Source organism: Aythya ferina (genome assembly GCF_964211825.1).
Source record: "Aythya ferina genome assembly, chromosome: 2".
Classification (NCBI taxonomy): domain Eukaryota; kingdom Metazoa; phylum Chordata; class Aves; order Anseriformes; family Anatidae; genus Aythya; species Aythya ferina.
Genome location: NC_140297.1, coordinates 126,712,177 through 126,737,899, shown reverse-complemented (window position 1 = coordinate 126,737,899; position 25,723 = coordinate 126,712,177). Strand labels below are relative to the sequence as shown.

Below are 25,723 nucleotides of genomic sequence, written 5' to 3'. Positions count from 1 at the left end.
CTACATATGCCAAAGGAGTTTGTTTTGGATTTGAGAGATCTTTAAATGGGATCATTTGCATTATTCTTTAAAATGTGGGATTTTTTTTAATAAACAAAACCAAAATAAACAGATACAAAAAAATCCACACACATGCACACACACACAAATATATATATATATTTGATTTGTTTGAAAAATACAGAAAAGCAAAACGGCTACTATACTACTTTTTTCTACATGCTGTAATTCTGCTGTTTTTACCAAGGGGAGTATTTTTTCAGTTTTCAATGTGGCATCCATGGTTTCTCTAATGCATGTGAGCCTGGAACAAACAACCCAAAATGCTGAACACATGGTTGGCTTTCTTGGCAATCTGTTTCAGTCCAGCTGTTGCCTGTCTTTCAGACAAGCTTGGCTCTGGCCAGCGTCCTCTACATTAAATAAAAATAAGAACAATAACAAAACTGTGGGAAATGCTGAATATTTAATGCTTGTTATTATTATTTAAAAGATATCCAAATGACTTGCCTTAAAGGGAAAATAAAAGAGCTAAGTTGATCTGCTTCATGCTTTTTATGCATGCCCAAGAATCTTGTAAAATACCTCTGTCTCACTCAGACACAGTAGCTGATTTCTCAAGATGGCATGTGGAGTCTTTTGCCTTTCCAATCCAGAGCAACTTAAAACACCAGGGTATTTTTGCTTCCTTAAGGTCCCTCTTCCTAATTCTTGGTGATTTCTAATATGGGAAAAAAAAAAAAAAAAAAAAAAAAAAAAAGTATATTATTTTAATGAAATAATTGAAATAATCTCAGGGAAATGTTAGACTATCAACCTGATCTAAAGAATATTCTTTGACCTTAATTAGCTATTGCTTTACTCCCAAAATTTTTCAGTGCTGCACTGATTACAGAGGGTTAGTTTAATAACTCTCTCATGTTTCAGGAATAATTTCTCAGGAAATGCTACGACAAGTACATCTGAATAGGTAGTTACATAGGCTACCTATGCAAGCAGCTAAATTTTGATAATTTGGTAATTTGTTTAAGCTTTCGTTCCAGGGAGCAGAAAAGAAATCTTGAGTTCATTTTGAAAATGATGAATAAATAGTAAAACACAAAAATTAGTTAATATTCTAAAACTTGTAGTAAATCCTCCTGGAAACTATTTCCAAACACATGAAGGATGAGAGGGTGATCAGAAGTAATAAGCATAGATTTATGAAGGTGAAAATCATGCTTGATCAACCTGATACCCTTCTTCAATGAGGTGGCTTGCTTGGAAGTCAAGGGAAGAGCAGTGGATGTTACCACAACTTTAATAAGTTTTTTGACATTGTCTTGCAAAACATCATCATAAACAAGCTGACAAAGTAGCATGACAAAGATAAGGAGAGAGTGAAGTCAATTGAAAACTGGTTGAACAGCTGTGCCCAAAATGTTCTGATCAGTGACAGGCAGTGAAGCTGGAGGCCAGTCACTAGTGGTGTACCCTATGGGTTAATACTGGGGCCAATGCTGTTTAACATCTTCATTAATGCTGTGGTTGTTGGGACAGAGAACACTGCCAGCAACTTTAGAGATGATACAAAATGGTGAGGAGTAGCTGATATGCCAGATGGTTGTGTCACCATTTAGATGGACTTCTACGGGCTGGAGAACTGGCCTGACAGGAACCTCATGAAATTGAACATGTAGAATTGTGAAGTTCTCCACCTGGGGAAGAACAGGACCAGGCACCAGCACATTTTGGAAGTGACTGTCTGGAAGCAGCTTTGCAGAGATGGTGGTCCTCATGGAGAAGAAGCTGAACATGACAGAATAACACCCTTTTGTCAAAGGCAGCCTTTGTCAAAGTTTCCAGAAGGTTGAGGGAGCTGGCCCTTCCCCTCTCCTCAGCACTGATGAGGCCATACCTCGAGTACCGTGTTGAGTTTTGGTCTCCACAGTATGAAAGACATGGAGCTACTGGAGAGAGTCCAGTGAAAGGCTGCTAGATCATGAAGGGATTGGAGCACCTCTTCTATGAAGAAAGGTTGAGAGGGATGGACCTGTTCAGTCTGGAGAAGGTTCAAAGCATACAAGTACCTGATAGGAGGGAATGAAGAAGATGGAGACTTCTCCATCTTCCCCATCTTCCAGTAGTGCCCACTGACAGAGCAAGAGACAACTTGTACAAATTACAAAAACATGAAATTCCATCTGAACATGAGAAAATAATTTCCAGCTGTGAAAGTGACCTAGCACTGGCACAGGTTTCCCAGAAAGTCTGTGGAATCTCCCTCCTTGGAGACTTTCAAAAGCCAAAAGCTTCAAAAGCAGTTTTGTTTTGTTTTTTTCTGGAGGACCAGATGTCCTCCAGAAGACTCTTCCAACCTCAACTATTCTGTGATTCTGTAAATGTTGACAGAAGTAATTACAGACCTTTGTAACGCTTTTCATTAGTTCTTCCCCTCTTATGTAGTAGACTAATAGTTTTATCTTCAATTTGTAGATTGGAAAACGGTGGTCTGTACTGATAAAGTACCATCTGACCTGCAGGATAGTCAGAAATAACATTCAGCTCCTCTGAGTCCCAGGGCAATTCCTTGTTCATCAGATCAAACTGATGTGAACACAAGCCAGAGCAATAGAGAATGGTGTTTCCTAGCCATAATATTTACAACATGTATGATGAAAAATAATAATAATAATAGCCTAACAAAAGAGGAAACTTAGACTACAAAGAGCTGATCTGTTTTCAAAGCTGATATTGTATTCCCAACATGTTCAAAGAATGCCTGTGTTGATATTTATGCACTAGAAAGCCACAAGAGCACAAGTGAAAAATAGTTTGGTTTTCATTTGAATGTCCTGTCATTTATTCCAGAGGGATCTGCAGACAATTTTCCATCTAACGTGATCAAGTTCTGATTGCAAAGACTTCTTCAGAAAAAGTCAGATCCAATGTTGTGTTTTAAGAATGAGCTGCTGAGAGTATTTGTTTATTTATTATTTTTTTTTTAAGTTTCTTTACAAAATTAACATAATGAAATAAGCCCAACAGGCTGAAATATGCTACCCATATAGCCAAGATTATTCCTGATCACTTACATATTGCTTATAATTTTTACATGTTTACAATTTTAGTCTTTGGTAATTGTATGATAATCTATAATAATATGTAAAATATGCCTATATACTAACTTGGCTCGTTTGGGGAAAATGCCTATACTGTCCTATAATGTCTTACTGAGAATCTGCATTAGTTTACATGCAAAATGAGGACAAAACATTGCAAGGTAAAGAAATGGAAAAGCAAGGTGTGTTAATCACAATAAGCTAAATGATGTACATTGTATGCATCAAAACTTTAATTGCTTTAAGGATGGAATTTTATTTTATTACATTCAGGCAAATCACATCTCCTAAAATGCAGCAATAACTAATTATATGCATGTACAAAGCTATGGTAAGTGAAAACATCTTGCAGTAGAAAAAAATGAATTATTAGAAATTCCATTATGTTATTTGCTTTGGTGATCTACGGAAAAATAATATGATACGCATGATTCATTAATTGTGATTTGCTTTGGGCTTTATGTAAATCTTCTTATTTCTGACTTCATGCAAAAGCTGTATTACTAAGTGGCACATCTCAGCTTCCACATTTGTTGCATGAGCAGGACTATTTGTTCTGGACATTCTTTATAAATTTAGCCTGTTTTTGTAGCAAACCATTTATGAATTGACAGTGGTTTTCTCTGAAGAAATATTCCTGTTTTCTGAATGGCTTTAACAATAAATTAGACCACTCAACCCAGTCTGCTCACCAGCCCTTTACTAACAATGTACTTTTGATAATAACTTCTGGATAAATCAGCTGTTGTACTATAATTCCTGAAAAATTTTGTGCATGTTACTAGCTGCCTGATCACAGCAGTTTCCCTGCAGTCCAATATGAGAGCTGTACGTAAACTGCAACAGGAGGCAGATGGCAGTCTGGACAAATGTACCTGTGGCAGATTAGATTTAACTAGTTTGGGTAACCCTGGAAGCCAAGCCCATGGAAATTATACTGCTGTGAAATTTCAAGTGTTCTGGGCTTCCCTTGAAGAGAAGATCTGGGCTGCTGTGTGATTACTTCTACAGGTACCAGAGCTACTTCAGTCAACTATATATCTGACCACAGAGTATTTTGAGTTCCTGCACAAATATCATTTTCAGGCATGGGAGACCAAATCCAGGTCTGTTTCTGGATTTTAGCAGTCAGAGTGATGTCTGATTGCATGGCTCTCAGTCAATACCCAAATTCTGCAGAGGAGATGCATTAAGTTCTTGTGTAAAGGTATCACTGTAGCAATTGAAGCCTTTCACCAAAGGGAAATCAGGCAGCAAATTGTTTCATTCTCTTTCCTGGTCCTTATGTTAAAGTGAGTTGCATGATCTTTAGCAGAGATGTTGCTGGAGTACATCATGGTGTGGAAAGGTGAAATGTGTCTAGCACAAGCCAGGGTAATCCATTCCAGACTCATGTGTAATGCAGGGGAAACAGGTGCAAACAATTGAGCTCGCTGTCAGTAAGCTACAGTGATCGCTTTTGATATCTTAATCGTTAGTTGATCCATGTGCAACATTGGCAACATCACTGTCATAGCTGACTGCCTTCCGCACATCTGTAAACCTTTTCTGGGTGCTTCTTGATGTGTGTATGAGTCCACAAAGTCCTGACATCATGAGAACCTAAATTGGGCATGATTGCTGCCATTTCCGTTTTCCTGCTAGAAAACCAGAGAGTTGACAAATGTCAATAACTGCTAATAGCTCACTACTGTTTGTCATGTGCCACACAGGGCAGGTGTGAAGAGAAAGCAGTGAGTTCCTGTGAGCACCACTCAGCAACCAACTCATTCATGAGACTGCTGTCTAATTGCTTTTGCAGATAAAGGAATTGCTGCTGCTTCACTTCAGTGTTAAACATGTTCCCGCAGTGTCTACTTAGCTCCAACAAAGCGTGCTGCAGATTTCCTTACAGATAATAATAACGTTTTAGGCCATATCATTGCTTTACATATATTGCTATCAGTTAACAAATTAGCCACCTTCTCTCTCTTTTCCTGTAGAAAATATTAACACAATTATCTACACCTAATTATGAACCCCCACAAAACATGACACTGTACCTGATGACACAGACTGCTGTGGTGGATACTTCAGTTCCCAGTTCCAACAGGTGACACCAGCCTGAGTATATCAGATTTCTTTGGTATTCCATAACAGATCTGTGTATTCTGTTAATTTTAACTTTCAGGTTATTTTTGCAATAATAAAATGGGACTTATATCTACACAGCCATTTTTTGTTCACAGTAAGTTTCCAGGTGAAAACTGTGTCTTCTCAGAGCAGGGTTTGTTCATACAAAATATATCCAATGTTGTATATGTTTCATTAATTTCTTCAATAATTATTTGTTTTGGATCCCTGTCTACCTTATACTAGTGACTATTATGGCTTGCTATCAGATATATATTAATTATCATTGATTCAAATAGTTTCTAACTTATTTTGAAGCATTTCTTAAAAATAATGTCATCACAGGGCTAATACATATGTGACTGATCTTTTATTACATACTTTTATATGTATATGACCACAACGTGTTCAGCTGATGATCTGCTCCATTCACTGAATATATCTTTCATCACTTTTATTAACTTCTCTGAGAGTCCAGACAAAAGAAGGTAATTTAAGTATTCAATTTTCACCATTTGACCCACTCCATTGTTGCTCACTGATCTTGCGCAAACAGGTGTTCCCAGGTGTTCCCTATATTCTAAATAGCCCTGCAGTGAAGGGATCCATGAAAATCTTGCTTTCTGCCAGGGAATCCTTTCAGAAAAGTCAGTTACCAGGAAACTCTTATAGAATTTCTGTACCCTGGCTGGCATAAGAAAGTTATGGAGAGTACAGTTTGTGGGTTGGATCAGACTCGGAAATATTTTATTCTCTCATTAATTAATCAACTAAAAAAAAAAAAAAAAAAAAAAAAAAAAAAAACAAACAAAAAAAAAAAAAAACAGAAAGATAGCTGAATAAAATCACAAGCTTCTGGCTTTGTTTTCCCATGTCATTAAAAGTAATCAGAAAATTTGGAGAAGTAGACTGAACTGGTTCCTTATTCAAACTGGTTAAATCAAAAAAGAATGCATGCAAGTTGCTGTGCTTTTGCTCATCTGACTTGCCACTACACCCTGATGTCAAAAGTGGCATGCAAGCTGATTCTGTTGATGATTATGTAGGATACTTCACTTCAGTTTTTTCAGGACCAATGCACGCTGGTGATACGAAATCTGTTGGTTCTACATATTAAGGAATACTAAAACCAGCATTAATGTGTGTGAGAGTACTTCACCTTCTATGTTAGTGTAATACCATGGCAAAGAGTGACAGAAATTTCTACAGACATACATAACCTATACTGCCTTCTCTGTACTGTTTTATCAGTTTGGGTGAGGGACAGACAGACTTTATGGAAGAGTATCCAACACATTATGGCTTTTTTTCTCATACAATTAGAAATTAGAGCCAGATATGACTGTGAGACATTATTTAGTCTGCCCACTTCTTCCCACTCAGGGGAGGATCATCTATATCTAAACAAGACATGAGACATTTGTTCTAGCTTGTCCAAAAGCCTGCCCATAAGGCAGATGTATCCCAACTCTTCTTTTCAGAATCTGTTTAGAAAGAGATTTACTTCATGTCTCAAAGATTCAAATAGAGGATTAACTGAAAGCCCATCTATTAGACTGTGCAACAGCAGCTGGGAAAGAGGAGTGAGAAAATGTGAGAGAACCAGCCCTGCAGACCCCAAGGTCAGTGCGGCAGGAGAGCAGGAGGTGTTCCAGGCACACAGCAGCAGTTCCCCTGCGGCCTGTGTAGGGAGAGGCCCCTGGTGGAGCAGGCTGTCCCCCTGCAGCCCTTGGGTCCCACATGGAGCAGATCTCCATGCTGCAGCACGTGGAGGAGCCCCCAGTGGAGCAGGTGGATGTGGCCTGGAGGAGGCTGCGGCCCATGGAGAGCCCCCACAGGAGCAGGGCCTGGGCCGGAGCTGCAGCCCGTGGAGAGGAGCCCACACAGGAGCAGGGGTCTGGGGGCAGCTGCCACCCACCCGTGTGTGACCCGTGCTGGAGCAGTTTGGTCCTGGGGGATGGACCCCAGGGTACAGAGCCATGTGGGAGCAGTGCTTGAAGAGCTGCTGCCTGTGGGCAGCCCCCGCGAGCTCAGCTGGGGAAGGACGGCATCCCGTGGGGGGGACCTCACGTGGAGCAGGGGCAGAGAGTGACCATGAAGGAGTGGCGGAGATGAAGCATCAGGGACTGACCACAGCCCTCATTCCCTGTTCCCCTGCACCTCTGGCATGAAGGAGGTAGAAGAGCAGAGGAAGGGGCGGTTGGTTTTAATTCTAACTGCTCCATTCTGTATTTAATTGAAAACAAATTAAATTAATCTTCCCTATGTTGAGTCTATTTTGTCCATAATGATAGTCAGTGAGCAATCTCCCTGCCCTTATGAGCCTTTTCATCATAATTTCTCCCTCTGTTCTATTGAGGAGGGGGAAAGAGAGAGCAGGTGTGTGGTACTTAGCTGCCCATTGGTATTAAAGCACAACAACATAATGTACATGAATTCAACACTTATATTTACAGGTATGTCTAATCAATTAAACTTTAGTGGCAATCATAAGTTACCTCCAATGCCTTTCTAATGTCACTCTCCTTGTGGTCCCAGGAAGCTCATAGCTTTCATTTCACAGGAAAAGCACTAACTTCTGCTTTTGTTTGACATATTTTCAAAGGAACAAATTTTCACCTATTCTCCCTCTTTTTACATGTTGTTATTTTTCTCAGTTTGGAAAAATTTAAATTCTAGAGGCAGCCCTTTGGAACGACTGTTTCAGATCCTGTGAAGAGGAAAAGAAACGCAAGCTTGACTTATAGAGAATGCAATTGAAACTGTGAAACTTAGCTCTTCCCATCTGATTCCTTTTAAAGCAAAACCATGTGTGAAAAATAATGAATCTTTTACCTTCCTTTACCTTTTAAAACAAAATTAATGTATTTGTTTATAAAACTGTTTGCTTTTGTTAGATTTATATTTCATTTCAAAATATATTGCTTTATACAATAAGGATCATTTAGGATGGATGTTAGTAGGTAATTCTAGTAGTAGACCTTTCATAGTTCTTTGCAATATCATAATTAAATATTAAAAAGTTAGAAAAACATATCTGAACAACATGACTGACCTTTGAAAGAAAAACCTTGTAAGGCCAGAAAGAATTCACATGGTTATATGCAAACTTATGACCATGAAGTGAGACCAGCCCAGCTGCATTCAGTGACATAATGCCACGTGCTTAGTCTCCCATCCAGTTTAATCAGTCCTCTACAAAGCATGCTGTAGTTTACACCTGACCACATCTGCACTTTGGATTATCCATGGCCCCCAGTCTGTGCCTGCCAGCAGCCCACTGGCTCTCACCAGTATGGAAATGATCCAAGGGGAGCCACAAGGAAGCACAGCTGACCAAAATGTAGCCTGCTGCTTAACAGGGTTTTTCTCGGCAGCAAGTGGTTCATGACTGCTGCCAGAGCCTGTACTCCCTGCCAGCCGAATGAGTGCCAGGGTAAGTCAGCAGAGGGGTCAATAATAGTTAAAAGGATTTTGCATACTGCAGTCAGGCAGGTGCAGAGTTAGGTTTGGCTCCCATTTTGGCTTAAATTTTACAGCAGAGTGAATGAAGGTAAATGAAGGAGCAGGAGAGTGCCAGTACAATGTGTATGACCATTAAGAGTTGCATGTAGTACATGAAGAGTTGAGCACAGGGAAGCAGCCTGAGCTGGACCTCAGTAGTCTGCTGTGGAGAGTCTGGAATTGCTTCAGGCCTGAGGATCCACAGACATCCAGAAGTCTGACAAGTAGGTTTTTGGTTTGGCAGACAATTTTATCAGATAGTCCCAATAACTCAAACTTACAAAGAGAGTAATGTCTTTTGGTACACTCAGCTGCATGCACCAGTAATGAGACACAACATCTACATTAGCATTGAAGATGTAAAGATACAGATGGCTGATCTGATGTCCTCAGAATAGACTAAAATGCTTAGTCTGGAGAAGAGACAATGAAGGGTGTGAAGATGTCAATCTTACATGGTATGAAGTTGAACAGAGAGCAACTGTTCACTCTCACACAGTATACTAAGAGTAGGAGACATCAACTAAAAGTACCTGGAATTATATTCAGAATTAATAGAAGCTTAACACTAACCCTAGTAAAAGTGTGGAAACTTATGGATGCTGGGGGTTTACAGGGCCTTAAGGACCATTTATATAAGATCACCGGAAAAAAAAACTTTTGAGGGCTATCAGAAAAGCAGATATTGTGTCTAGGTGAGAAAGACTGTGGACAGCAGACACTGGAAGAGTTTACTGGACTTATCAGTATCTATTTGCTCTATTCTTCTGTATTTCTGTAAGCATCTGCCACTGAATACACTGAAAACAGAATACTGGACTAGATAACTCTAATCTGCTGCAATACAGATTGCCGTCTATACATTCTTAATTGCTTTGCAGGGAAAAGGGGGTAGCAACTAGTTTAGTGGTTAGTTGGCATTTCCACCTTTCTACAATGAAGACTGCCAAGTCCTTAGAACAACAAAAGATTTTCCAACAAGACCAAATGTGAAGAAAGTAATTTACAACCCTGTTCCAGTCAGATCCAACCCTCCAGCCAACTTCTTGTTCACTGCCTCAGATTTTGGCCCTTTGCTTTTCAGGCTAAGATCTTTCTCTCTGCTTTCTCAGCTCTCTCAACCAGGATAATTACAACTCTTCAGAAACTCCTGTATAGACAGAAAATGCATAATGCTTCAACATTCAGGGGGCCTCACTGTTGAACTGATAGAAAAAAATAAAGAAGGCTCTTGAAATCTATCATGCACGCCAGGTAGTTAGCTAGCTAGTCTTTTGCCAACTTATAAAGAACAGAAAATGACCCAAAACCTGCAAAAATGCTGTCCTTGACAGCCATACCCAGGCGAACCTTTACATCTGTAACTCACATTGAGGAGACTCTGGAAAGAATGAATTGTTCTGGAAGAAGCTGGGTAAATTATGTTTTAAATTATTTTTGTGGGAAGGGAGCCCTTTAGTCTATTAACAAATGGCTTGCAAACTGACCCTGTATTCTATTTATGTATTAGCTGAATAGTTTAATGTATTTCAGCTTTTTGTGAGTTGTTCCAAAACAGTCTGTCAATGGTTACATGAGTCATAGGTCATTGTTTCTGAGAGCTGATTGGATGACTACAGTTTTTAATAAAGAGACAAAATGTGAAAAATAGCACCCAGAGAATAAAACACTTAAGAAGGTCTGTGCCAAAAGATTAATCAATTATAGTGAAATGTTTGGAGAGTTAGAGCTTTTTATGCACTCAAAACACATGGGTGATATGACCTGCAAATAACAGTTAGCTGGATTCACCACTTCAGCTTAGACTATTTCATATTCTATAGCCATACCCATCAGATGTGACTTGGGTCAAAACATAAAACATGTTTCTTACAACTTTGCGCTTACTCTGATCTGTTAATCACAGACAGTAAATGCATGGCCTTGACTGCAGTTGGTCTGAGCTGTTTCTCCTTTTTGCTTCCCAGATGATGAAGAGAGGCTGCACAGGCAGCTTAAGTTCAAGAAACACAGAGTCCCTGTTACAGAATGGTGCACCTCTAACTGCTGGTGTACGAGTGTTGACAGGGCCTCACTCCTGCCCCAGGCAGCATCTGTTGCCGTGCTGTAGATTTCCGTCTGATGAGCCCCAGAGGTACTTGCACACCACGCATCAGGTGATTCAATGCAGGAATCTCCCTCCTGGGGTCTGTGTTATGAAACTAACTCAAACTAAACAGTTCCTTTTGGCCACACCAGGTACAAAACAGCTTCTCAGTAATCCAAGCTCCTTTGCATTACCGTATCCATCTTAGAGTTGTCTGTCCCTTCCCCTTCATTGCTGGCTTTGGTTCTTCCAAAGTGTATGGCTTTGAAATATTTTGAGGGTCTCTTTTTTGTCATAGTAGTTTGCTGTAAGTGTAGGCAGTGAATCTCCAAGGTCATCTGTAAGCCATGCCACAGACTGCCTTCAGGATCATGGCCACCTCAAACGCCCACTTGGCAGCCACAACATCCACTGTTTGCCTGCAGGATGCCTATGTGGGCCATGAGCCCACTAGGGGGGTTAGTGGCAGCGCTCCCCAAGCCATTCTTCCTGACAGCCCCACTGACCCCACTCCTTCAGCTTACATCCTTAACTGTCCCTGTGACAGGTCTTCTTCTTTTTTTTTTTTTTTTTTTTTTTCTTCTAGGCCTTTAAGATGCCTCCCTTTTAACATTTTCTTCACAATTTTGTGTGTCTAGAAACATTTGGTTTTTAAATTTAAAGTAACTGGATTCTCATGAATCCCTCCCTGGAACTTTTAAGAAAAACACCAAAAATTGCAGTAACAATCACTAACAATCATTCTTGAGAGCAAGCTACGCTGCCTTTCAGTAGTACTTAACTCTCACATAAATCATAGCATTCAAATTGATTCTTTGACTCATTATTAGTGATTCCAGAACAAAAATGCACAAATGTTTTTGAAATTTTGGCCAAATACCCTACAGATGGAAGGAAATATCTGTGAGATTGCTTGTACCATAGAGAGGATCCTTGGGTCAGGAAACGGGAAAGATGCTTGTAAGTGCAATTAAAAATGATTAGTTATACTGACTGTCAAATTCATTACTTTATTTAAAACCATATCTAGACTGAATAGGCTTTTTGAAGTGGCTAGCTGTATTTTAGTACCTGTATTTTTAGGAGCTGAATGTGAAATATGGGGAAAGAAAAGTGGTTGGCACTTCCTAAATAAGATTATTTCTGTATAAGAGTAGGAGAAATCATCCTCATTATCCATTCATACCATTCATCTTACACAAATCTTGGGGTTTCACCTGATTTTTACCAGTTGTATGTCATACCATTGGGACAAACCTGCAGATTCAGTTTTTCAGGTATATATGAAAAAAAAAAAAAAAAAAAAAGAGAGAGAGAGAGAGAAAGACTCTCCTGTAATCTCTTAATCTCTTCCCATATCACTTAATCATCTTACAACCACTGTGTAACAACTGACCTAATTATCCAACTACAGAGACAACCAGCATGTAGCTCAGCTTCTTGACTCCTGTGCAACCAAAAATATAGAGATGGTTTATTCATTGATTTCAAAATGTTCTTCAGCTCTACAAAGCATGTGCACCAAACAGTTTTTAAGGGTTAAGGAGCCTTTTATTTAGGACCACTGATTCCCTGGTGTCTGAACAAAGGAGCAGGCCACTCAGTCCTTCAAACAACTGATATCTAATTAGACACTGGTTGTCCATATATATTTGACAGAGGATTAATTTGCATCTTCATTTTCCCTGAAAACATCTGCTAAGTCAAAGAGCTGAGAGCACAGGCTGACCTGACTTCCTGCTCCCCAGATCATGAGCTATCAGAAGCCAAAAAGCCAAAAGTTCAGAGCACCTTAGCTGAAGGAATCTGTTCCTATTCTCTTGGAGCAATTTGTCAGCTGTTTGCATTTGCACTAGAAGACAAGGCAGCTTAAGCTAATGCCAGTAAAGGTGCAGTATCTTGGTGAACACAGAGATGTTCACCAAGATGTTCAGAGATGGTTTGCTTCTGGGAACAGAGAGTGACAGAGAAAAGTGGAGGAGAAATCAGCCACATTTAGTGGGTGGATCAGTGCGTGTATGCTGCCAGGCACAACAGGCATATTTAAGGAGAAGGTCACACAGAAGTTATACTACTTTAAGGACTCCTAGATCTGATATACCACAGTTCAGTGCTCCATGGAATTGACTGTCTGTTCTTGTGAAACGGGCAAAAAGAGTTGTGCCAGCAAAATAGTGCTTCATATCTTTACATGAACTCTGTGTTTAAGCAGAAGAAATGTGTGGTATAGTCTGCCTTTGTAGCAATATTTGGAAATTTTCATGCTGTCTCTTTAAATGCATCTTTCTATTGTACCTTTGTATTCATTTTTATTAAGACCTTTGTTTTATTCTTGAGTCAAGAGATCATATCCCTGGAGGTAGATTGCATAATTGTGAAATCATAGAGACCAGAGAAACAATCACATAAGTACTCCCCAGAGCATAGCCAACATGGAAACCGAAAAAATGTTCTCCAAAGGCTGGTGCCTCCCAGACAGTTATAGCCTCTGATGTTATGTCAGCTTCTGACTTGTACATAAACCATAAGACACATGGCCTCTTTGCATCATTATTTTTCAGCTGCTTTTATTACTCCATCATTGACACTAGTACTTGAAACACAGACTGGAAGTAAAAATTTTCACAGTTGCTGGAGAATAATGAAGGTTGACCTGCCTTTTTCAGGTTCACTTTTTTGTTTTTCAACATTCGCTAACTGTTCTTCAACCTGTTCAAAACTATCAAAAAGTAAAAACTTATCTGCTATGACCCAGTGATAGGAGGAACAGCTTGACAGGGCCACTGAGTTGGGTAATCTTTTGTTTTCATGTCTTTTCTGTTGTGTGGTTTAGTGTAATAGAAAACATGGAAAATGAGGGGCACTTCTTTCACCTGGCTAAAAAGATGATTATCCCTCACCTAGTCACCTTCCTACCCCTCTGAGAATTTTAGTTAATCTGACATTTTTGATATAGGTAGCAGAAAGCAGCTGGGTGACTGCCCAGACATCTTTGTCCTGAGTCTGTTGGTGGTGAATAATTGGGGGTCAGAGAGAAGGCCCAGGTGGTGCAAGTCAGGCCAGGATAGTCATTAGAAGTAAGTGTCTGGGTAAGAGGAGGCTCCTGATCCCAGATCCTGCAGGATCAGCGCAGGCTGAGACCTTGCTGGCCTCCGTCACTGCCATGCCTTGTGCTGGGGTGGGACGTGAGGGCTGGCCAGCATAATGTTGGCAGCCGTCTAGGTAGGCAGCACATCATGACAGCCTGTTGCTCTGCTTCACGAGATGTCATCTGGCTGCTGTGCAAGGATCCCTGAGACATAACCACCATCCTCCCTGCAGCAGAACAACTTTTCAAAAACAAAACAAAACAAAAGTGCTTTGCATCTTTTTTTTTTTTTTTTTTTTTTTTTTGATAGGCTGTTTTTTAATAATTCTGCATGGCATTATTTATTTATTTATTTATTTTTCTCAGCTTCAGACTGGAATTGTGCTTTTAGTGGATGTCTCTCTATGCTTCTAGTGGCCTTTGGCCATGTACTCCATAGTCAGAGTTGTAATAATGGCTATAAATACTTTTACAAACAGAGAATAATTTGGCTTCCCGTGCCAGAAGACAGAGCCTGCCCCGGAGGTACCTTTGCTGAGGTGAAAAACCCTGTTCCCTCCCCAGCCCTCACTGATCAATTTCAAAACCTTCCCAAACATGAGAGGGGCAGCTCTTTGATACTTTACATCTATTTGCTACAGCTATCCGTCTTGTGAAAAAGTAAACACAAGAAGATGTCAAGATGTCCTGCTTTCTCTGGTTAGCATTATTCACAGTAGATACAGTGTTTTTGTGAGGGGATGAAAAGACTTTAAAGCAAAAGGTAAAGTCTAATTGAAGAGGGTTTGAGGGCTATGTAGATATATATCAGTTTAAAGCTTTTGATATAACTTCATGATGTCAGCTTGGGTTAAACCTTTAAGATTGAGAATGGATATAATAGGGATAGTCCATCACAGGGAATGGGGTTTCCAGAGATCTGTAAGGTTAATCTAAATTATCCCGGAGATTAGCCCTGAGACAGTGAATGGTTCCACAAACATCACTGCTGCTGTCCTGAGCAGTGATATGATATGTTCAGACTTTTGTTAACGTTTTCAAGGAGGCTAATCCTGTGAACCTCGGTGATGAGAAGACATGATTTTATAGGTGAGGCTGTCACTCTCCCTCTCGGTGAGTTATGGGGCTGGGCTGGCAGGGGAACAGGAGCATACAAGTTACAGGTCAAACTCTTCAAAGTCTGTCAGCTCAAGAAAATCCACTACGCAAATTTAAAGCTCTTCACCCTGAAGCGTCAAGCAATTTATTTTGTTTTAGAAGAGAAATAAGCTATGACCTTGTTACTTACATTTCTAGCTACTATCTTTGACTTATTATAGTCATCCTTCAAGCACTTTGTGAGATGTATGCAGCACTTTTTGTCATGGTAAAGCTCACAGAAAGCTTTTCAGTACTCTGCAAGTCCAAAAGAAAGATGCTAAAATACTTGTTCTTTGACATCAGAAATGGCAGTTTTGCTGTCTGCAGAGATTTGCTATACAGGTCGAATTCAAGGAGGTTTTTTTAAAATTAGTTCTCTCATACTTTATTTCCCACATTGAATATATGTACCTGAAAAATGACTGAGCATCATGACTACTAGTAACACCTATGTAATATCATTGTCCCCCTGCACACACAAAGACAGTTTTATACACTTACCTAATAGATGCAATTTTGCCTGTTCTATATAAACATTGATTTTTCACATTTTGGCCCTAACTCATTACATAAATTATGTGAGGAAAAGCTTCATATACTTCACTTTCCAGTTGTGCAAATATTTGTTTCAGCATGATTTTAAGGGAACTCGGTGGATTCTCATTGTTAGAAAGCAAATTTACATACAGCTGGTGACACAAATAAGCTTATAATAACTTAGGATAACTCAAAATATTTGGGAGGTGAAATGGCAAGTGAAATGTGAAATGGTACAGTGGATTCAGCTCAATTTTAAGTGAATATTCAAATAATACCAGATCATTAGTTAATTTTTAAAATATCATTTTGTTGATTAATCATTTTGTTGATTATGAGCACTACCTCAGAAAATTAACGTAGTGTGAGAATTCAAATAAATATAATGTGTAGTTATGGAAGCATCCTACAGACAAGGATCAGTGTAGATGCTATGATTATTTTTACTTAATTGCATTTTTAAAGAAGTGGAAGAGGGATAAATGATGCATTAAAAATTCAGGAAATATTAAATATAAGAAAATGAACCCCTCTGAGGTCAGTGGATTTTTTATTTCAAATGCCTAGAACTATAGAAAACTAGAGGCACTCATGATAAAAGTAGTTTTCTGTTAATGAGTCTCATCAAACTTTCTTGTGCAAAATGAAAATGATATGCAAATCAAACAGTAGGAAACTCTGTTTCTTAGTGAGGCATCTATGGAAATGTGCTGTCTCAACATTGCCCTTCTGAAGTAATTTTTCATGTAAGAACTTTCTACTCTAGTGATACTCTGAGTGTAAGAAGTGAGGAGACATCATAGCCACACAGGCACACTTGCATCTGTGCCCTCATTACATCAAACATTAACTGTTAGCTGTGGTGCTGGAATTTTTGAAATGGGTATGCTTCATTCCTATTTTCTGTTCAGAACTGAAATTGGTAAATACCAAAAAAAAAAAAAAAAAAAAAAAAAAAAAAAAAAGTTTGTCACATTTCCAGCTCAGTTTTAAATGCGGACAGGTTGGATAAGTTTCAAGTAAACACCCAAACAGTTCAAAGCAGCAAGAGGTAGATCCAAACCAAACTAAAGATTCTAGCTCCTGCATTTCACAGACGGTTGGATCCAGATCCAAAATTCTTTGTGGGCCCCATATTTACAAAAGGGTGAATCAAAAACATACCCAAATCACCTTTGTTTTCTTTTTCCTCTTTGAGCAATGAAAGTGTTTGGATCTGAAACCAAGTTTGAACACTGCTTCTCATGCCATTCTTCTGTTTTGGTGGTTGTTCAGATTCAGCCTGAACACACATCTTTTGAGGTTTGTCCAGAAAAAAAAAAAAAAAAAAAAAAGATTTGAACAAATACTTCTGACTTGGCTATGATCTCATGAGACAGCATAATTGTGTCTGCTCTGAATGCCAAAATTTTTCAGATGGCAATATGAGCTACTGTATTTTTATCAGTGAATACAGTGGCAGTGAGAGGCTCTTAGGCTTAGTTTTCCAAAAGTACCCAGAAATTTGGGGTGCTTGGTTTGAGACACCACATGCTTCATTTTCAGAAGAAGCTAAATACCTGTAGTCTGAAAATTGGGATACCTCAGAATTATTATTATCATTAATAATAAATAATAATAATAAATTTTAAAGTGTAAAGGATTTTTTTTCCAGAAATATTAAATTCGCTGAATTTCATATTTCATATTTATGAAATATGAAATTCGCTGAACCAGGCATTATTTCTGTAAAAATATTGTTACATAAAATATTTTTTCTGTAAAAAATATATATTTATATATATATATTTTTAATTTTTTTTTCAATTTTGTGCAGTGAACTTTTTGTAAGTGATGTCTGTACATTCCACAAAAGAAAAAAAATGCTGCATCAACTTTGTGAGCTCTGGTCTTAGATGCGAAAAGCTGAAAAAAGCACAAAATCCGTTCTTAAAAGTAATAATATTAATAGTAATAAATAATGCTTTAAGGTAGATAGATGCACGGGTTCGCTCGTTCTGCCCGCCGGGGTCTCGGTGCCCCGCTCGGCTCCGGTTCCGTGTAGGGGCATCGCCACCTGCCGGCGGAACCCGCCGCGCTTGTAGAGGTTGTAAAGGGCCCCCCCGCAGCTTTTCCGAGTCGCTGCACGGATTTGGGGAGGCCGAAGGGCAGGCAGCTCCTGCGTCGCTGCGGCAGAGCTGAATGGCAGACTGGCTGGTAAAAGCCCCAAGGTTTTTGCTGAGACAGCTCTTTGGACGGACTCCTGTTATCAGGGGGGATCTGCAAAGTTGGGGCTTTCACATAGCCGCGTGGCTTAGTTATAGCTGCGTGTTGGCTCAGAGTATAAATAATGTGAACAGGGCAGATGGGGTAAACTGAGGGTGGCAAAGTATTGAGCAAGCTCTATCAGTTGCATCAGCAGAGAATTTAAGATATCGCTAGTTTACGAACTGAGGCTCTGATTGACTGCTAGGGGTGAAATTACAGAGTGAAATCAGAAAATAAGGTAAATACCTACTTTTATATACTTTTGTCATTTATAGTCTTTGTATAAAGTACTGAGTACTCTGTATAAAGTACATCTTTAACTTTAATGTTGGTCAATTTACAGTTTACATTTTTGTTATTTTATTTTCCCTTGTTAAAATGTCTTTTCAGTACTCCCAGCAGCTTTGCAGTCCTTGCAAAAATAGACGAAAAAAAAAAAAAAAGAAAAAAAAAGAAAAAAAAAAGTGGTTAGCATCCAAAAAATGAACAAAGCCTAAAAATTTCCCCTATTTTTCTATCATTCTTCTCCTCCAAAAGAAAATGCTCAGAGACAGAGACTTTCCTCCACTTGAACTGATGATCAACTGACATGGATTTCAACATAGAAGAAATCAGGACATACTGAGGATAGATGATACCTAGTGGTGTTTAGAACTTACAATCCCCATAGATTAATTGGAAAACAGTGCTGGGTCTTGACCACATGTTTATCTGCAGTGGAGTCATGGATGTTTTAGTGGGTTGGATCCTTTGGCAGGAGGGAAATGTAATTTTCTTCAAGAGATATTCATTTTAAGTGTGGAAACAAACTTAATGCAAGGCCTGACTCATTCTTTGATGTTACATGTAAGTATGTTGTAAATCTCATCAAATGCAAAAAGCTAACAGAGAATTGAGCATTTTTTAGCTGTAAACCATCACAGCCTTCCTTGGGAATGCCTATCTGCAAGTAAAGCTCTTCAGAAGAAAAAAAAATGAATCTAGGATATGCTTTTTCAATGATTTTTACCCTTCCCTTCTGCTTTTGTCATCTGTAATTATTTGCACTGGTTATAAACAGATATCACTGCCTGTCCATGAATGACCCCCTTTTGAGGTAATACTTTTGTGTGTTCCTTGCAGCACTGGAGAACTGCAGTGTCGTATACAAAATCAATTGTGAGCAGATAGCATGGTTTAAAAAAAAAAAAAAAAAAAAAAAAAAAAAAAAAAAAAAGTAGTTCATTGGGATGGGGCTTAAATGTGACCTGGATGTGTCAATGAAATCTAGAATTGTGGTGTCTGTGTTGTCTCCAGTTAATTCAGTGACATTTGTATTTTTTACTTTAGAGGATGTAACATGGCAATTTTCTCTTCTCTTCTCTTCTCTTCTCTTCTCTTCTCTTCTCTTCTCTTCTCTTCTCTTCTCTTCTCTTCTCTTCTCTTCTCTTCTCTTCTCTTCTCTTCTCTTCTCTTCTCTGCAAGTCAGGTATTGCTGATATTGGACTTTCAGTCTATTTGGAATAACTGAGGTAAGGCTTAAAGAGTGATCAATATTTTTTACTATCAGACTGGTTAATACAACTGGCAATTAAAAAAAAAAAAAAAAAAAAACTTCAGGCACATAAGCCCCTTAGATAAGAAAAGGATTTGGGGACCTAAGAGTGTCTCATTTTTTTCTCTTCTTCCTAATATGAAGAGGTGTACCAACTCATTGCTTCTTTGCATTCCTGGCCTCACTTATATCCTTAGGCCATCAGGCTATGGGCTAAGCACAGGCCAATGTGCTTACTGATCAGTGCTTGGAGGGTAACACTGCTGGGTGACCAGGCTTTCCTTTTGTTCCTGTCCTGGCAAATAGCTTTGGGATACAAATCATAGAAAAATTTAGCAGCAAAGTAATGGAGCAGGAAGCTGATATTCGACATGTTTGGCAGGGGAGGGATATTTTCCAGGCGTCTTTCATCCTTTCTTCCTCACTGCACTGCTTGTCTTCACCAGTAGTTTTCCCTATTCCCTTGGACTCCTTCCAGCCCCTTTAAGCCACCACCACTGTTAAAGAGCCAAAGCCCTTTTCTGGGTGGCAGCACTAGCAGTGACAGCAGATGAAGTGTCTGGGATATACTTATTCCTACTTGGCATGTTCATCTTACCTCCCTGTCACTGACTCCGCTGGACAACCTCAGAAGCTGGTGTAAGGCTGCAGCCAGAATTGTCCTCAATCCACTCATTTCTGGCATAATTCCCACTTCATCTCCCCAACCCCATTCGTGGCATAGGTCGCTGCTGAGTGCAGAGTGCCCTCCGAGCCATGGTCATTAAGCCAGGGTCATGCTGCATGCTTCAAGTGTAAGGTTAGGAAGATGCATAATGTTTTGTAAGATGGGAACCTAGGAAGGAATTTCAAAGAAGTGAATGCAGGCAAGTGACCAGGAATTACTATCCTAGATATGTTACAGCTTGAAAACAAAGAAGCCTGAAAAATAACCAGTGACATGCTGAATGCAGTTTTTAAATGACCAGGATGGTGTAAGTCCTCACTGCTAATACCCTCCTTCCACCTCTGTTTCCCCAGACACACACACATGCACACGTATACATGCACACATAAATATCTACATTTATAATCCCATTTGATTTACTATTATGTCTTTTGGGAAGGATCTTCCCCCAAAAGGCTCAAGATCTGATACTCTGCATTTGTTGAGAGTAGACAAGCTCCAAAACAATCTGCTACATGAGTGAGTCACATTGCCCTAGAATAAAGTTATGAACTCGATACCCTATCCAGAAATGAGACCACAGTGAAATGAGGTGATGCGCTGTTTATGTGAAAGAATATTTGTACTAGATACCTGTTGTTTTTTTTTCACTTTATAATCAGTCTTAATAGATCATTATCAGGCTAAAGTAAACCTCTTAAATGCTCAATTTGTGTGCGTGTAAATGAAGCTATGCAGAAAGGCCTCAGGATAGAATGAAGTTTATGAGATTGTAAGCGAGCTCTATTTATAAAACTGTTTGGAAATGAAACAAAGAGTTGTTCATGGCTCGCTATATACACACCATCATCTCTAACAAGCAGCCTGGGACACTGTACATTTGGGGTTTCCTAGTTCAGAAGGATGGAAATACATAGACCAGGGTTTCAATACAAACAGTGATTTTCTGGCAAGTAGTCTGATTTTAAAATATACTGGAAAAGAATAGGTGGGAAGGGTAAAAGAATAGTGCATTTGGTTCAGTTTGTGTCAGGAAGCAAATGTTAGTGAGAAAATCCATGTTGTGTTTTAACAGATCTGTGTCTGTATTTTTTAGGCTGCAGTGTCTGATGGATATTGGAGATTACTGGGAGTGTTTTGCAGTTTCTTTCAGATTTCCAGGCCTGACTCCACTGTAGTTACCAAGCACTAAGTAAAATACTGTATATTTAGCCCTCGATCTTCATGAGATCACAGAATCATTTAGGTTGGAGAAGACCTCCATGAAGATCACCATGTCTAACCATAAACCTAGAACTGCCAAGTCTACCACTAAACCATCAAACCCAAAGCATCATATATCTTTTGAATGCCTCCAGCAACAGTGACTCAACTCCTTTCCTGGGCAGCCTGTTCCAATTCCTTACAACCCTTTCAGTGAAGAATTTTTTTCTAATATCTAACCTAAACCTCCCTTGTAGCATTGTAGGTTCTTGTGCCCCAAGCACTTAACCTTGTTGAACCTCAAACTGTTGGCCTTTGCCCAGGCAGCCAGCCTATCCAGACCCCTCTGCAGAGCCCTCCTGCCCTTAAGCAGATCAATGCTCCAGCCCAACTTGGTGTCCTCTGCAAACTTACTGAAGGGTGCAATTAAACCCCGTGTCCAGGTAATTGGTAATGATATTTGTGTTCTTGTGTACATGCATAAATTTGCTGATAGAGAATTTCTGTCAGAAATTAACATTCAGAGGATCCGAACAATGTTTTTTTGTAGAATACCAGTAGCTGTGCATTATAGTCACTGTTTCTTTCATTTTGTTCATATGGAGTGGATCGTGTAATATTTAAAAGAAGGTAATTGGGCTAATTTTTTATTTGTGGTCTTGAGGAGTAATGTGCAAGTCTTTCTGGTCATTAATCTGCCTTTTTAATACCCATTCTTTCAGCCCTGGGATTTTTTTTGCCTGGTTTCATATTTATAAGCTGAGCACCACCACAGTGCCTCTGTGACAGCAGGATCTGATAAGGAAAATTATCAAACTAAGACATACTGGTGACACAGTTATTTTATAGTCTTTATAGTTTGCACCTGTTGAACTGTTGACAAAAATTCAGTTAAGATTCAAATTAGAAAAAAAAAAAATGTGCCACAAATGTAGCTTGGTTGGGCTGGGGCTAAGGGATTAGGAACAAAGAAGACTGGTATTTAACCTTTAGAAATTGTATTCTAGCTTACATAAAGCATCCTTTAGCCTCCCGTTTAACTTTTATAGATCTGTCTTTATTAGTAGGCATGCTCTTCGGAAAAATCCTCAGGAAGTGCTCCTGCTGGGTCTCCCCAGCTGCCCCAAGGTACCAATCCCCTCAGCTGCATGCAAGGAGTGAAGCACAACCTCACTTCCCCAAAATTACTGTCCCACATCATGGTTATTCAGAAACTGCCCAGGATGTCAAAAGGTGTTGGACTAGGACAACGAGATCTGGAGTCAAATCTCTTTCATCTGCGGATGCAGTGGCACAAAGGGAAAAGCAGCAAGAATGTCCTCACTGCTTCTTTGCAAATGGTCTGATATGTTGTGTTCTATACAGCAATACAAACTGAACACAAAACTAGAAGCTTGTTGCACGACAAATGAAGCTTGCTATACATTTATATCCTAAAAATAATGGCTTTTTCACTTTGGCAAAAAGAATGCACTTTTATTATAAGCTGAGTAATTATTTCTTTTTAAAAATTGAGAACTTTTCATCTGAGTTGATAAGTTGCACCTCATAACTGCAAAAAAAATGCAGTTTCTGTCTTAAGAAATTTGTGTGTGTGTGTGTGTGTGTGGTGTGTGTTGTTTTTTTTTTGCCTCTCATTAGCTGGCATGTTGCATCATGCAAACTTTTTGAGCAAACTTTTAATTAGGTAAATAGAGCATTAGTATTAGAGCAAGAAGGGTTGGTCAAGCAATCATGACTCAAGACAATCTCTGAGACACTTTGACTAGAAAGGAAATACAGCTCTGTGTGGGTGAATGAAAAATGAGACCTTTTATATGCATTATTATTTATTGTTCTACTTGAAGTTTGGATAACAATTGTAAACCGCAAGTGTGCATGTATGTGCATGGACTTATAATAAATAGTTAATGAAATCTGGAGCACAAATCTGGATACAAATGCCTCTGCTGATCTCCTTCTATATATGTATATATATATAATGGACCCAGCCAAAACACAATCCCCAGGTTTTCCAGACCTGGATCTAAATCCAAATGTCGTGGCTCATGCCCACCCCTACTTCTTTTCAAGGAACTCATTCATCAGTGGTGTGGACATTTCCCTGGACTTCATTTTAGCTGCCAGAGATTTTTTGGCATTTTATAATAAGACTAATTGCAGTGCATGTGAGCCCCAAGGAATGAAGACTCTTCTCTGCTTTAAAATTAGTAGCTGTGACTGCCAAAGTGACATGCAGAAATATTCTGGAGGGCAGATAGAAAACTCGATGAGAGTTTCCAAGGCCACACAACAGAGTGCTGACTTTTTCAACTCAACAAATATAGTTTTTCAAAATACTTGCCTTCCTTTTATTCCTATGGGGCACTGCAACTAAAAGAAGTAGAGCTAGCAATTTTTGGACTTAACCACTTAATTTCCCCTCTGATGAGCTTTCATCTCACTCTTACTGCAAAAGCTATTCTCTTCCTGGCTGTTTTGAATATTAGTTCATTGGCTAATAAAATTTTACAAGTGATTTTGAAAACAAACAATACTATATTATCCTTTTTTTTTTTTAACACATGAAATAAATATTCCATCAAAGAGACTTTTATGTTTCACAGTGGCAGTTCTCAAATGACCATCATGGTATCATGTTCAAAACAGGGCACGGTCCATTTTTACAGTAGATTTACTCAATCACAGTTACTAATCGGATTAGTACTGCTTTTATGTCTGACAAATTTTTAAAAGTTGGGGGTCATTAAAGCACTTGCATATAAAGAGCTTGTGGTGCTGCATTGTGTTTTTCTAGTTAACCATTTCTGCTTTGAAACAAATCAGACAAACTTTTCTTATTTATTTTCAAAGCATATTGAAGCTAAGTTGTTCTTACAGGTTTCAGTGCCACCAAGCATTTATATCCATCACAACTGAGCAAAGTGTATGCTCATATATGCAGTTAAGAAAGAATATCCACTTAAACAGTAGGAGAAGGCTGAGTACTAGGGAAGGACTCATACATGCTACTACCCAAAGGGAAAATATTTCCTCACACCTTGATCTTCCTCCTTGATCATATGCAAGACCAAACCCTTACCATATGAGTCACAGATTTCAATATTATTCTTTCACAATTGATCAAGTTGTTCAAAATTCTAATAAAAACATTACAGTTAGAATTGGCAATCATGACACTGCCAGTGATTTTGTTAAGAACTTAAGAGGAAAATACTTACACCTCCAGAGAGAGAATTGGCCACCAAAAGGATAAGTTTTTCTCAGGAGGAGATTTCTCAGGATTTTTCTGACTCTAAGAAAGTCAGGGGGTTATTCCATATCTTTTGCACGTATAATGCAGGCCTTCTTTGGATGCTAACTGTGTATCTCCTTCTACTTTGGCTGTTCTCAGAAATTCCACAGGAAAAAAAGAAACATTTTAGTCATAAGACTGTAGGAGGGTACAATGTACTCTAGCAGAAAGTTGGTTTAAGGCTCAAGCAGAATCAATCCTGTCTGAAAGAAAAAGCAGACAAAGCAGATAAAAAAGGGTAGAAAATGAAATCTAATCTTTTATTTCTACTGGAAATTCCCCCTGGATTAGGGGGAAGAAAGCAGAGGGCGTGAGATAACCATTAAATAACTATTGCAACATTAAAACTGTAGGAATGGTTCTGAATGGCTTATTGCTGAACAGGCAGAAATAGGATGTTTATAAAGGATCTAGAAAATATTCCAGGTGTCATACAACACCCAAAACAACTAACAGGATCTGCTTTTTTTGAAAGTCAACTCTATTTTAGTATTAAAAGACTGTTACCGAAAGGATGTCTTGCTAAAATCACCATAGATGCTGATACCTGCAAATGGTTCCACTGCTGCCTCCCCCATATACATGTGAAAAAGTAACTTTCATACAGCTGTTATGCTATATGCTAGAAAGCCTTTACTTGTTTTAGTTTAAGTCTGGAGTGTATGAGCAAATTTTAGATTTCTTAATGGATAAAGAAAAAATAGTATTTTTTTAACATGAATCAAGTATACCCATAGATTTTTAACAGAAATGAATGTACTAGAATATAAAATAGCTAAATATATGTATATATACAGTCTATTTTTGTACGTGCCCTCCATAAATACTAACATTACAAGAAAGTGAATGGGTTAGTATCTGCCAAGCAAAGGCAGGAAATGATCAAATTAAATTTACACAGTGAAGCTTAGATTTTGTCTCCTGTGTATGTGCATTGCTGTGAGATCTGTGACATTGATATATGTCATTTTTCCAAGCAATAAAGTTCAGTACCATATATCTACTACAGAGTAGGACTCTGTTCAACAGGGTCTTGCTGTCTGTGTGTCAACTCCCTCTTTTGGGAGAGAAAAACGAAATAAAGATAAAACCTCAAAGTTGAGATCTCCTCCACAAGACTGCAAAGCTCTGTTGATCTCTACAGTAACAACAGTATGGGAATATAAATCTATCTAGCTGTTCATTAACAGAGCTAAGAGCTAGTCTGAG

General features: G+C 38.8%; 1 long non-coding RNA gene across 1 annotated transcript; it reads left to right on the top strand.

Moving 5' to 3' along the window:
- Nucleotides 1-17,674: 17,674 nt before the first annotated feature.
- On the top strand, nucleotides 17,675-23,141 carry LOC311431906. Its single transcript, XR_014689701.1, has 5 exons — nucleotides 17,675-17,764; nucleotides 17,967-18,053; nucleotides 19,284-19,326; nucleotides 21,113-21,662; nucleotides 22,284-23,141. It is a non-coding gene; the product is annotated as an uncharacterized lncRNA (long non-coding RNA).
- The last annotated feature ends 2,582 nt before the right edge of the window (nucleotides 23,142-25,723 follow it).